This window comes from Haemaphysalis longicornis, unplaced genomic scaffold, assembly GCF_048455015.1.
Source record: "Haemaphysalis longicornis isolate Haplotype H1 unplaced genomic scaffold, Haemaphysalis longicornis Haplotype H1 scaffold_4, whole genome shotgun sequence".
Lineage (NCBI taxonomy): Eukaryota > Metazoa > Arthropoda > Arachnida > Ixodida > Ixodidae > Haemaphysalis > Haemaphysalis longicornis.
This window is the reverse complement of record NW_027526361.1, coordinates 42176550-42190024: the sequence shown is the minus strand read 5'-3', so window position 1 is coordinate 42190024 and position 13475 is coordinate 42176550. Positions and strand designations below refer to the sequence as shown.

Here is a 13475-nt window from a genome sequence, read left to right as displayed (position 1 = left end):
CAAAGCAGGCGATGAGGCGCGCCTTAGTGGAGGGCGCCGGATTAATTTTGGCCACCTGGGGATCTTTAACGTGCGCTGAGATCTCGTATACACGGGCGTTTTTGCTCTTCGCCTCCATCAAGAAAGCGGCCGCCGTGGGTTCAGTCGAAGAACGCGAGCGTTGCTTTTGTCGTCTTCTTCTTTTCTCGTCCCATCATTTTTTTTTCTTGTGCTGCCCTTCCTACCATGAACTAACTCGCCTAAGCCTCAACCCGCGCAAGCCAAACGCCCAACCCGGGGCGGGTTCTTTCCACGCTGTCCCTAAGGACGTACTAGAGAGTAGTGAGTAACTATACTATATTTTATGACGTCCGCTAACGTGCAGTAATGTGGGATCAGAAACCCAATTTGGTGTTTCGTGCTGCGAAGCTGCCCACCCCGGCTATTAAGCGCGCCGTATAGCCAACGTACCGTGGGCTGTAATCTACCCATACCGTAGCACTTCAAGGCTACGCTTACTTCAAAATGGAGGCTAAATACGAAATACCCTTACGTGTGAGCTTTCGGCGCATTTGAGAGACCTTCTGTCTAATGCTGCCTCCAGTTTCGTACATGGAACACGCGGCCTCGTGCGTCACGGGCTCTTTGATGCCTTTCGGCGTGATGTCTATTCTCAGAAGAGGCCCTGGACCCCTCTTGAAGCTTCGAGACCACCTTAGGAGCTATAAAAATTACCAAAATTTAATAAGCAACGCTCGTGAAAGCTTCATGCATCCGAAGCTTCCTACCCTGAGTGGACATTCACGTCAAATTCCCAGCTTCCACTCTTGCCAGAGCTCGCGAATCCGCGTGACCGGCGTCCACCAGTGTATCTTCCGCCCAAGTCGTGGGAGCCCGCTGCAGGAAGCAAGCCGGAACGTCCAGTTGCAACACCCCGTATTGTCTAAGCCTGCCAACCATCCCGACACTCTTGATTATATTGCCAACTAGTATTTTGCCAGTTGTCGTCTACGCCAGACAATGTCCGCCGAGCTCGGCAACCGAGAACGATGTTACCTTGTCTCCCATCAATATGTGATGACGTGGTCAGGACGTGTTGCCTTGTGGGAGGCGTTTTTTCCGCATTGCACGCACACCCGCGTGTCGCGACTCCCCCTTCGTGACATGCCGCGTTCGGTTCGGCACGGAGCAAAGCGGCGCTGGCGCATCCGCGCTTCAGTGCTTCCACGAGGCTTCCACGGCATCGGCCATGCGGCACTGGGCACTTCTAGGAAGGTGATGCCTGCATTTGCGCGCTTCGAGCTAAGGCCACTGCTTTCCTTATTGCGGTGGCCTGCGGGCCGGCTGGGTTACTCGGGCCGCGGGCATCTTCGACGGCCACGAACGCCTCCTTTGGGCCAAACTTCTAAGCCGCCATGCGGAATTATTATTGCCACACGCCGCTATTTCCAGTCTGATTCGCCCGCTAGCCCCTGTCGAATTCGTGAAGCTGGCTCTAGAAATAACTCACGCCATTGAGAAACAATCTCCACGGGGTATCCTGGTGAAGCGTAGAAATAGCGCAAGTGTGCAGAAGTGGGTCGAACGCTATGATCACTTAATGACCACGCAAAACGAAAACATCTACGTTGTTTTTAAATGACATTTCTACGTGAAATAAACGAGGAAACCCACCTGTCCACTTGTAACTCTTAATGTGTCACGCCATCGCCGCATAAGAAAACACAGGTAATAAAAGCCCCTGGGGCTGTCATTTTTTCATATAAGGCCGCATATATTTCCCCTAAAAATGCCTTCCCAGTCTTGCGGAAGCATCTTTTATTATTTGAAGTCCATGTGGCATTCGTAATGTCATACAGTGCTTTTTAACAGCGATGCTGTTTTAGTTGCTGGTTGAGCGCCGGCGAACATGCGCAGAAAAAGATCGCCGAGAGATGACGTCATCGCGCACGTCGTGCCGGCGAGGCACGAGTCGTGTCTCACTAGGCCACGACTCGTGCCGCCACCTGGCAGAGGCGCGATACAACTGGTACAAGCACGGCTTTGGAAACACGTCGCTAGGTGGCTCGCTCTATCACTTGTTGCTAGGGTGCCTCGATGCGAGGAGCTGCGACGAGTGGTGAAGTTTTGACGGTGCAAAGACACGAATTATTGTCAAAATGAAAGAGGCCAAAATTCTGAGAAGCGATAACGTTAACCATCTTCTTAATAGCGCCTCACACGCCAGACTACACAACCCGAACAGTGGCCACATAACGAGTACAAAAATTTTGAGCAAACGCTCGTTCCGCTGCGCCCTCCGCTATTCTTGGAGCTTCACCGCAAAGCCGATGGGCCTGCGTACGATCAATGTACATACTTTATTGACCGAGTGTTCATTGCTATTTGGGTGGCTAGCGAAGACACCACGCTGAAAACTTGACCGAGTCTCGAAGCATAGCCCCGCAGAAAACTTGGCCGTGTCTCCAATCATAACCACGCATAAACTTAGCCAAACCAAGAATAAGCTAGTAGTGACCGCCAGCTTCACTGTTTGAGCAGTCGTCGTGCCACTAGTGCGAAGATGCCCCAATTTTTTGCAAGGGGTAAAATCTCTTCCTAGCAATACAAGCATGTAAAGCAGTAAAGACAACTTTAAGAGGGCTCGGTGTAGAGCTTGTCATAGGGATACATGAAATCTCGCGAAAGTGTTTAATCAAAGTCGTTGGGGCCTTCCAACTTTCACATCAGACTCCGCAAGTCTTAGAAAATGCCTTCCTATCACTACTTTTGTGTATAGCAATGAAGCCAAGTTTAAAACGCCTTAGTGTGTGCCAAAACTGCTTCCGCATTTATCTTGCAGACGGTACTCTCGAGTGCTGCACCGGCGCTGTCTTTCCGTTGTCGAGTAGGTACTGCGACAGCTGCGTGATAGCTTTAACCTCGGGGAGTTTTCTGCAACACCGAACTTACGGCCAGTAACAACAACTCGCTGTTAGTATGTAGGCTTCCCGCAATTCCTATGATCGCACCGACGGCCTTGAGCAACCCGACGTGGTGGCTCAGTGGCTAAGGTATTGTACTGCTGAGCCCCAGGACGCGGGTTCGATTTCCTGCCACGGCGGCCGCTTTCTGATGGAGGCGAAGAGCGAAAATGCCCGTGTGCTCGAGATTTCGGCGCACGTTAAAGTTCCCCAGGTGGTCAAAATTATTCCGGAGCCCTCCACTGCGGCGCGCCTCATCACCTGTGTTGCGTCGGTGCGTTAAACCCCACAATCAATCAATCAATCAATCAATCAATCAATCAATCAATCAATCAATCAAATCAACGCCCTTGAGCACGTCGTGTGTACGCGCTAGTGCGAGATTCATATCGTCACGCAGTCGCGTACGGCGCAGGTTTTCTTCAAGGAACGAAAGTGTTTTGGAGCAAACTTGTGCTCCACAAAAACTCAAAAGAAAATACAAGCAGGGTTGAAGCAGTCAGCGAAGTGACGTGCGCAGGCTGGCGTCGAAGAATTGAACCCAGCAGCGTTTGCCCGGGGAGCATTTATCTTTTATAGAAATCATTTCTGGAACAGTCGAACTATATCTAGAATATTTACGATTATTCTAGTATAGTGACGACAAGGCGAAGCACTCTCCCTTTCAGAATGAGATAGCCTGTGCGGCATACGAAAGGAAAAAAAATGGCAGCATCTCCACTCCGTGGATGATGGCGAGGGTGCGGAGTACGGGGACTCGAAATGACATCCAAGTTGCGCCCCGAGTGACACCCGATTTGCGCCTCGACCGTCATTCGATTTGAGCCGTAAGTTGCACCTTGATTATTCTCTAAATGAAACTGCAACTCACGGCTCAAATAAAATTTCGTTTGATGGTGGTGTGCGCACGGATGGACGCGGACGGACATTGGGAGGTCCTAAGGTACTTCGAACCCAAAATCAGCTAACACGTGCTGCACTTCGAAAACAGATAAGACGGCCTCACGCGGCCAGACACTGGCTACAAAGCCCAAAAGTAAACAAAGCAGAATGCGTCGCTTGCGCCAATATCTATGAGGCTTTTAGAGCTAAGGACGAGAAAAAAAAAGACCAGCCCCTTCGATTCATCGTGATTTGCTGTTGTCTGAGATCACAAGGATCTATGCAGCGGGTATAATCAATATTTCCTTGGGAATGCCCATCATAACGCTAATAATCGTAATTTAGTTGCCGTTATTAAAAGGCACATATTGCAGAAGCTACCGAGTAGAATTGTCGTGTCAATGCGTGAGCCACTCTGCATTCACCAACCCTCTTAAAATCAGTTTCACCGTACTACACCCACCCACCTTTATTGCTGGAAAGACATTTCTAGGGATTCCATATAAGCCGACCGATACCAATGTATCCCCGCGAAACACTAGACACCAAGACATGTACAGTCGGCTTCACTGCGATGCACAAATGCATTGCTGTGAAGACATTTTTTTAAGGTCAGCAGGAGAGTCTGGTGTCAAAGTGTGAAGGGTGTGGGGCTTTTTAAGCTAAAAGCCTTAAGTACCCCATTCTGCGAAAAAGCTGTCGTTGTTGCAGTAGTAGTTGTTGCTTGGTAAAAAAAAATGGCTGGCGCTGGGAAGAGTAAAAATTATCTTACACCCCTCCGTTTAACGACGACGACGGTTGAACGCGAACGCTTCTCGTTATGGATTCTTTGGTAGGCCAATCCCACACTGCGTGAAGGGCTACTCTGGAGGTACGCACCACCTTTCTAGAATACCCACAGCAACTCTCGGGTGTGCAGTCCGTAGGCCTAACGTTTGGGTTTGGGGTGTACGGCGTGAATTGGTACCTGCTGCCTGGCGTTCACTTCGACCATGTCGAAATGGAGCAGTCGTACAGGCGCCGGCTTCATAGCGGGAGGGAACCAGGTTCGATTGCGGCCGCGGGAAGCAATTTTTTTTTTATTTGGCCTTCGTGAAGGAGGCTTACCTCGTCAATAGAACTTAAACTTTATCGACCCTGAACCCCTCCCCTGTTTCCCCCCAACAGGCCAGAGTGCCATCCTTTCTATAATCAATTTATTCATTCATTCATTTCACTTCACCCACGCCCAATTCATCATCGTCGTTAGAGAAAGTTGGCTTACCTGCAGGACACGTATTGAATTACACCGGCATTAGTGAGGACACTAAAGCTTCGCTTTAAAAAACATGTGAGGCCCGATGGTACTTGAACCCGGCTCTACACAGTATCAGTCCAATACTGTATTACTGAGTCATCTGCGCACGTTGCCGGCTGTGGGACAAAAGTTGCCGTCGCTGTTGTTTATTTGTGGCACATACCCATTTGGGGGATTGGCCAAAAATCAGGAGCTTTCAGAAGCCAATGTTCCCGCTTCGCGAATTCACAAAAGTATGAATTGGAAACGTAAAATTTCTAGGGAAGTGCGCACGCCGAGTGATACATGAATGTGATAGTACGTGAGTAGAACAAATGCACACACGCATAACGCTGATTCTAGGGAAGCTGTGGTGTGTGCCAGTCTACTTGCTTACGTAGTTCGCGCCATATAAGACGAAGCAACAAAAGCGAAGAAAGAGACGCAAATACGATGTAGCAGTACACCACAAGTTGTCAATGAGTATCGCCAGGCTTTCGCTAAAGCGCGTAAGTAGATTTTGATGCTCTGAAAAATTTTTATGAATAACATTCTCGTATATATACGAGAATGTCCGCGTGTAATGTTGGATGTACCCCACATACGGTGAAAGTGTGAAACATCAAGCGTTACAGGCGGACTCACTGATTCCCTAGTCGAGTCCACATAAAAATACTTACCCTTCTAAAAAGGCCACCGACTTGCTTCGTGGAATGCGAAGTCTAGGCAACACTGGCCTGGTTAACAGGCCTGCGTGAACAATGGTAAACGCCCTGCTAGTAGGCGGATCACGTGCTTCCGGTGGTCACTGTCTACTATAAGAGCAGCTATAAGAGACGATGACCAAAGGAAATACGGAACTCTGTGGCGTTTGCCATCTTTTTGCAAGCCTTTTAACCGAGACAGTGTTAACCTGTGTAAAAGGGCGAATATGTAAACAGGAACTAGCCAAGGCTTGATAACACAGCTAATCGAATAATCAATTATTGGCATACAATCAGCAATTTCAATAAATAGATGAGTGGATTCAATTGGTTTCATCGATTTCAGTCAATAATAGCTTCAAGTGACGCTGGATGGCTAGAAGACGCGGAAGCGGCGGACCTCTGTCGCGGCCGTGACAAATAAGCCTTAGTAGGTGAAGCAATTATTTTTTTTTTTGCGGGCAATATTCTGACAAGTGCTACCGGTGTAAGGACAGCACACGTGCTGTGGGCCTGTCTACAGGCGACAACGTCAGGTCGTAACATCGCTAGTGTAGAACAATGGGAGGCCGTTTTGCTCAGCTTCGACCCAGAGGATCAAGTCTGGGCCATTCAGCTGGTCGAAGACGCTGCTAGAGCCCAAGGGCTCTTGGCCAACGTCTAGGATTGCTGGCTGTTATGCAATAAAGTTTTCTCTCTCTCTCGAACGCGCGCTTAATTTAGGCCTTATATACCAAGTTTATAGGACGCTGCAAGCAACCTCTAGTGTGCACGCACGTTTGCTAGCGTGACTGCGGACGCCCTGTAATTAACTGTCATTCCTCATCGCCTTGATCACTGGCATGGTATCCGGAAGTCAAGTTTGCTGCCAAGCAGTTATTTCCAGCTAATCAAAACATGTCTCCCTCCATTTGTCCGACTCTTCCTCGGGAAGGCTCGCAGAGCGGATACAACTGTCAACTTCCGTGACGACCCCGCACCTGATCTTCCGCTATTTCAAAATCGCATTGCAAAACGGTGGCACCAACTATCCTTTGGCGCTTCCTGCCTAGTGCCGGAGCAAAGAAATTACTACTGTGGGATCCCACTGTGTCGTGCTCATTTTGCGGAAAAGAACAGAAAAACCGAGGGAAGGCAAGCTGACGAAACCGACACGCGAGACAAATTGTTGCAAATGGCTCCGCTTTTCTGAGTGCGCTGCACTTGTTTTAACAGCAGCTACGTTCTGTGGAGGGCACATAGGCAGATACATTACCGCACTGGCGGCAGAATGCCTAACGGAGTCTTCAGGACATCTTGTCACGAACGCCGTCCGTTTCGGGGCACCTACCGCGTTACGAAAACACCAACAGGACTCGAAAAAGGCAGAACGAGAGGTTGTGAAACGAAGCCGATCAACAGGAAATAACTGCCATTTATCCTGTTCTCATCATTACGCGTAATTGGTCATGCTCTCAGAGTTACGTCTTATAGCGAAGCTGGTAATGCTACGTCATCCGGAATTGTTTGTGATCGTCGTCGATGCAGACATATACTCTCTCTCTCTCTCTCTCTCTCTCTCTCTCTCTCTCTCTCTCTCTCTCTCTCTCTCTCTCTCTCTCTCTCTATCTATCTATCTATCTATCTATCTATCTATCTATCTATCTATCTATCTATCTATCTATCTATCTATCTATCTATCTATCTATCTATCACACACACACACACAAATTAACTTCTCAATGCACTTCCCATGTCAGTAAGAAGCAGGTGACATAGCCTTGTGACATACCAAGTCGGTGATATATCATACCCACCTCTCCCTCCCCTCACCCTTGAGAGCCGCCGTGGTGGCTCAGTGACTATAGCGTTGTGCTTCTGAGCCCAAGGACGCGAGTTCGACCCCGGCCGCGGTGGCTGCTTTTCAGATGGAGGCGAATAGCGAAAACACTCGTGTGTAGTAATTTCGGGGCACGTCAAAGATCCCCAGGTGGGCTAAATTAATCCGCAGCCCTCCTTCCACTACGGCGCGCCTTATAGCCCTGGTGTAGTTTTGGCGCGCTAAAGCCCCAAAATCTGAATCCCGTCCCCCATGAGGACAGGGGTTGTGATTTCCTCACTGAAGAGGACATACGGCATATCAACCCGGTACTATGCCGGCGCCATGCCCTCACAGTGAAAAGCTTCAAACACTTATAGCAACCAGGCCTCACGTGGGCGGAATGAAAATATAATTAGGACAGGCATTGTTGAATGCACAGAACTGTGCAAGTGATCCCACATCGAATCTGCAAACAAAACCCCAAGATAATAAATTCGCGCCCGAAACATAACCCCAAAAGATAAATAAGGAATGCATAAATGTTACAGAAGTGGCTGAAAATTAGTTATGTTGTTTAATTTTTGCATTAGCTCATCGGAAAAGTAACTGCTCTTTTTAACGGGCAAAAAAAATGGTGTTTCATACATTTGTTCCTGCAATTAGCCCTGACCTTAAAGGTTATAAACAGCGTGAATGTCAGATTTTTCTAACCTGCATATCGTCTTCATACGTATTACGTATCAAAAGGTGTAGGATATAAAATGGATTTTCCCTTCATAAAAAAGGCGCCAGAAGTTGAGTCTGCTACTTCGGCCCGAGTGTCGAACGCTATAGCCATCAAACACCCATACAAGATGTTTTTTTTTCTCTCTTTCACATTCAATGTGTATTGTATTCGCTATTTCAAGAGACGGGCTCACACAATGCGCCCTTCGCGAATACGAGCCTGCATGAGTGCAGAGTGGCGCAGGAATCCCTTCAACCCACTCAAGTGTGACGAGAGAGCAGCCCGAGGAGTTTGAGAAGTGGCTCTGTAAAGGGCCCATTATCTTGTCAAAATGCTTGCCCTTTTCTGTCTTGTTTGCATAAGGAACTATGCAATTCTCGGGTGTTCAGTAATACCAGCAGAACGCTTTTATTGGAAGTGGGACATAAATTCAGTGCCATGCGTGCACATTTTGCCGCGCAGGCACGCGATTATAGGTTTCTGTTCTTGTCTCTTCGGGGTGCGGTTCCTGCAGGTCAGTGACCGCGACAGCGCCATTAAACTTGCCACACGTGGTATTCAACGCGTCGCAGTGGGCGCGAAAATGAATTGAAGTCTGCACAGTGTTGTCATCACACTAAACTATTTTACACCCTTTTAGCCAAAAAGGGTGTAGCGTAAGTGGAAAAAGGGTGTTGGGAAACCTTTATACCTTTTTTCTTGAATATCAACACCTTTTTCCTAGCTCTACACCTTTTGTGTAAAAAAAAGGGTGTTGATCAACTTCAACACCCTTTGTTTTTCTTAGGGTGTTGAAAAGGTGTGGAAAACGTGTTCAGCTGCTCATTGAATAAGACCATGCTTGGATGCATAATAGCAGTGTAAAGAACAAGACATCCCCTCAAATACTTCTCTACTCGCAAGAAATTTTCAAACACCCCCCAAAAATTGCTCGTATGCAATGATCGCTCGTTTCCGTATGCGGTGAACCTCATGCCCAAAGTTTAGCTTTGGCACATGAAACACCAATTTGAACCTCCAAAATTAAAAAGAATATAGTGTGGCCGAAAGGGTGTTTACCGGCTGCAACACGCTTGGCTTTCTGTGGGGTGTTGAAACAGTGTGAAATAGGTGTTCGGTTGCAAAAAACAGCGGAGCTGGGGGTCGACCTAGTTTGTTCCGGTGTTGATAAGTTTTGTTATGTTTGCTAAGCTTTGCAATGTTATTGCTAAGCTAGGATGACCGCTGAGGGGTGAGGCCAACTTTAACCGGATTTTACAAGGCTGTACCAGTGTCCCCCCCCCTCCCCTCACGGCCAGGGGATCCAAGGGGGAAACAAGCTAGGTCGGCCCCCAGATATGCTGTTTCTCCAGCCTTGAAACACTATTGCAAGCTGCACCTTTTTTTTTTTTTGCCTTTGAGAATCCAAAAGAAGACTAGTACCTTTGAAATGGTATAGTAAGAGGTGCGCATACGCCCCTTGTGCTCACATTCTAACAAGCTCGAAAGCCGACTTCACTGTTATAATACCCTATCTGCAGTGGTGCTCCCTTTACAGGGACCGCAGTTCTTTTTCTTTGTTTTTTTTGCTAGTGTTACCGAAACTAGCTCAAGCTTAAACAGCTTCACTGGTAATATATTATGCCAATTCATATTGCTTTAAATATCGGGAGGTACAAAACACCCCCGCTTGTAGAAAATGTTCAGTCCACCCGTGTAAACAGGTGCAGACTGCCTCCGAAGTTGGAGGTCTCTTCACCTTTTTTCTTAGTTGGCGGTTTTTTCTTACACCTTTTTTCTTACCCCCTTTTTCTTTACGCCCTTTTCCTTAGTTTCGAACACCCTAATTTGCAGCTTGACACCCTTCTGGGAAAAAGGGTGTTGAAATAATGAACACCCTTTTTGAAGGGTGTTGAGGTGGCGGGAAGATTTGTTTGGTATTTAATAAAATTCTAAAAGTTATCACAAAAACTACCTCGTGATTAAAAAGTTTTTGCAAATCCACGTGTTGATTTGCATTTTCTTATAGTAAAATCCATGGTTCCAAAATTAGCTATAAAATATCTGCTTTTTGCGACAAGCCCACCGACTCGATCAGGGGGCTTTCCTCTGCTGGATATAAAAACAAGATGAGCACATGTATTACTAAGTATGTATGCACTCCCTGTTCCGCTTGCATCCCATTGGTTTCGTTGCTCAATTCATTTGTGTTCCAAGTGTAACTTGTGCGTATTCTCTGTTTGTGTTGAATGCTGCGCCCTCCACCAATCCACATTGCCACGCGTAGCTGCTGCCCTGGCCACACCATTATTTTAGGGTGTTGAGCAACCTTACACCCTTTTTTAGGGTGTTCACACGAACGCCCTTTTTCTTCCGTGCATCTTTTTTTTCGCCAAAGCACCCTTTAAAGGTGTTCGCTATGGGACAAGATTCTTGCACCCTTTTAGGCCAAAAAGGGTGTAAGAAAGTTTAGTGTGCACACAATACAGTTGCTCTAAGTCACTATGGTGCCAGCCTTTGTGTGAGTTACAAGTAAATAAAATATTGAAGCCGTGGCTTCAGAATTTTAGGGGCGAAGCCCCTCAAGGGCTCGGGCTGTCTGTCGGCGTGTTCGTCGTAACCGTAGTCTCATGTAGTCACAGTGCTAAAACAGCGGGACACTCGTTTACGCCTCTCGCTAGAACGCCTCGCGTTTCAAAGACGCGGGACTTTCACAGCAAAGCTGTATACCCCCCCCCAATGGTTTCATCTCCGTGGGCAAGAACGCCAAGGTGCCAAGAATACACTTATACACTGCATGCTTCTCCCCTCCCCTGGTTTCACGTTAGTGACGACGGCCCGGGATTTTGTGTATTTTGTAAAACTGCTTGCCTCCGTTCCTCTTTTTCTGACCGTTTATTTGTCAGACCGATGTAAGATATACGTCAGACCTATGCCGCAAGCTAGGACTTTTGATTTTTGCCTTAAAACTAACAAGTACATAGACCCCATCTGACTCGTCAGCAGGGTGTCGACTGGTACGGAGTGCGTTTTTTGTATGGGCGCATTTCTTTTTCAAATAAACTCTAAAACCCCAGTTTTGTTTTTGCAAATATCTAAAGTACATATTCGCAGCAAAAATATTAAAAAAATGCAAGTATCGGCGAATTTCTGACGTCATTGCTTTCATAGCTGCTAGAGCTGATACCTTTTGTATGGTGTAACGCCGAACGCGGGAACCCGACAGGATATTATTCGGGAGTTACGGTTACCAAATAATTGCGTCAGAACTCAGCATTTCAGGAACGAGTAGTTGTAAACTTTTGAAAAGAAAGAAAAACAGGACAAAGTAGAGGTGGTAAAAGCCGCTGAGCCTCCACTTTCCCGTTGAGACGGAAGACAGCAACAGTTTCCGCAGTTGTGCACGGAAGTAGCGAGGCAAAGGCGGAAGTTGTTCCGGCCCCTATACAGACGGCACGGCACGCCGCGTCGTGCAGTGAGATTAACATTACAGGATCAAGAGCTCGACGGTCTCAGCGGGGCGCCTGCGGCGACTATGTTGGCGGCGTCAGCGAGGAGTTTGGCTCGCTTGTCAAGCGTTTACAAACGGCGGCAGCTTGTTTCACTGATTCGCTCTCCACGACAGTGAAACTGCCTGCACTAGCGCTAATGTCATAGCATGTGCTATATATATGTGCGTGCATGCGTGCGTGATTTGTCGTTTCTGGCACAAACCACCTCAGTATAGCTCAAGAAAGTGCTATCTGTCTTTAGACCGTTTTGCTCTTTGTGAACACTTACAACACGGAAATAAGTGCAGTCTCGATAGCTCAACACTAGGTACTTTCCGTCACTGTTGACATCAACGGAAATTATTAGGGCACCGAATTGTGTCATAAGGCCAAATTAACTAGGCCTATGCGCACAAAGTATAAAGTATATGTGAGTATCAATGTGAGTATCAATTTAACTGGAGATACTCTCCAGAGAAACTGGAGAAGTTTCTCAAATAACTAAATAGTCAGCTGGATTAATTAGTTTTCTGCCTTGCCCTGGTTCTTGTAACTACACACACACACACACAGATATATATATATATATATATATATATATATATATATATATATATATATATATATATATATATATATATATATATATATATATATATATATATATATATATATATATATATATATATATATATATACAGAAATAAGGGTTGGCAGTCAAGAAAACCTCGGGAAGCAAAGGGGAGATTGTGGTAGGTCATTGAAACAGATAAAGAATTTGGTAAGAAAGAAAGAAAGCGGAGAAAAAATGCCCGCCAGGTGGGATCCGAACCCACGACCTCCAGAATACCGGTCTGGTGCGATAACCACTACGCTACCGGCGGGGCTACTTTTCCCCTCCACTTTCTGGGGTATTCTATGTCAATGTAATTTTTTCCTGTGCTTGGGGGTGGTAGCCAGCGCCACTCTGACTTCTCGGGGTGAAGGGGACCTTCTTTTTAATCCCCGCGCCGTGACTCGAGCGTCTACGACATGTCGAGAGTGGTCAACCAGCGTGGAACCCTATGGCACCAAGACTGCCAGAACAGAGGCCCTCGCTATGCATGTAGCGAATCAGAATAGGAAATGAGGGGCTCGTAGAAATAACACAGAAATAAGGGTTGGCAGTCAAGAAAACCTCGGAAAGCAAAGGGGAGGTTGTGGTAGGTCATTGAAACAGATAAAGAATTTGGAAAGAAAGAAAGAAAGCGGAGAATATATACATATATATATATATATATATATATATATATATATATATATATATATATATATATATATATATATATATATATATATATATATATATATATATATATATATATATATCTGTTGACAGCCCCTCTCATTACACGCACCAGGCCACTCTTCGTTTTCGTGTTTGCTTTTTGTACAGGGAAACATGTTTAGTTTAGACGCTTTTCCTCGTGTAAGTTGTTCTGGTGTTGAGGCAAACACGCATCGTGGGCCGGGCCCCAGTGTTGCGGAGTTACCACTCCGGAATTGCAATGACACCGGATTCATTACCATTTTTTCGAGATTCCGGAATGGAATTGGAATGGAATGAGGACAACGCTTAAAGGAATGGAATGGGAATAGAATTGCACACATTTTGCCCGGAATGGAATTTGAAT

General features: G+C 46.7%; 1 protein-coding gene across 4 annotated transcripts in view; it reads left to right on the top strand.

Moving 5' to 3' along the window:
- The window catches only part of LOC144178584 (trypsin-1-like), an 88304-nt gene that overhangs the window by 57911 nt on the left and 16918 nt on the right, over positions 1-13475 (top strand). The window contains exon 1 of one of the 4 annotated variants that reach the window (XM_077706542.1): positions 8207-8212. The exons of the other annotated variants lie outside the window; for them this stretch is intronic. The gene's annotated coding sequence lies outside the window, so the exon portion shown is untranslated. Of the gene's footprint in view, positions 1-8206; positions 8213-13475 lie in introns of those variants that run through there. 4 annotated transcript variants of the gene reach the window in all.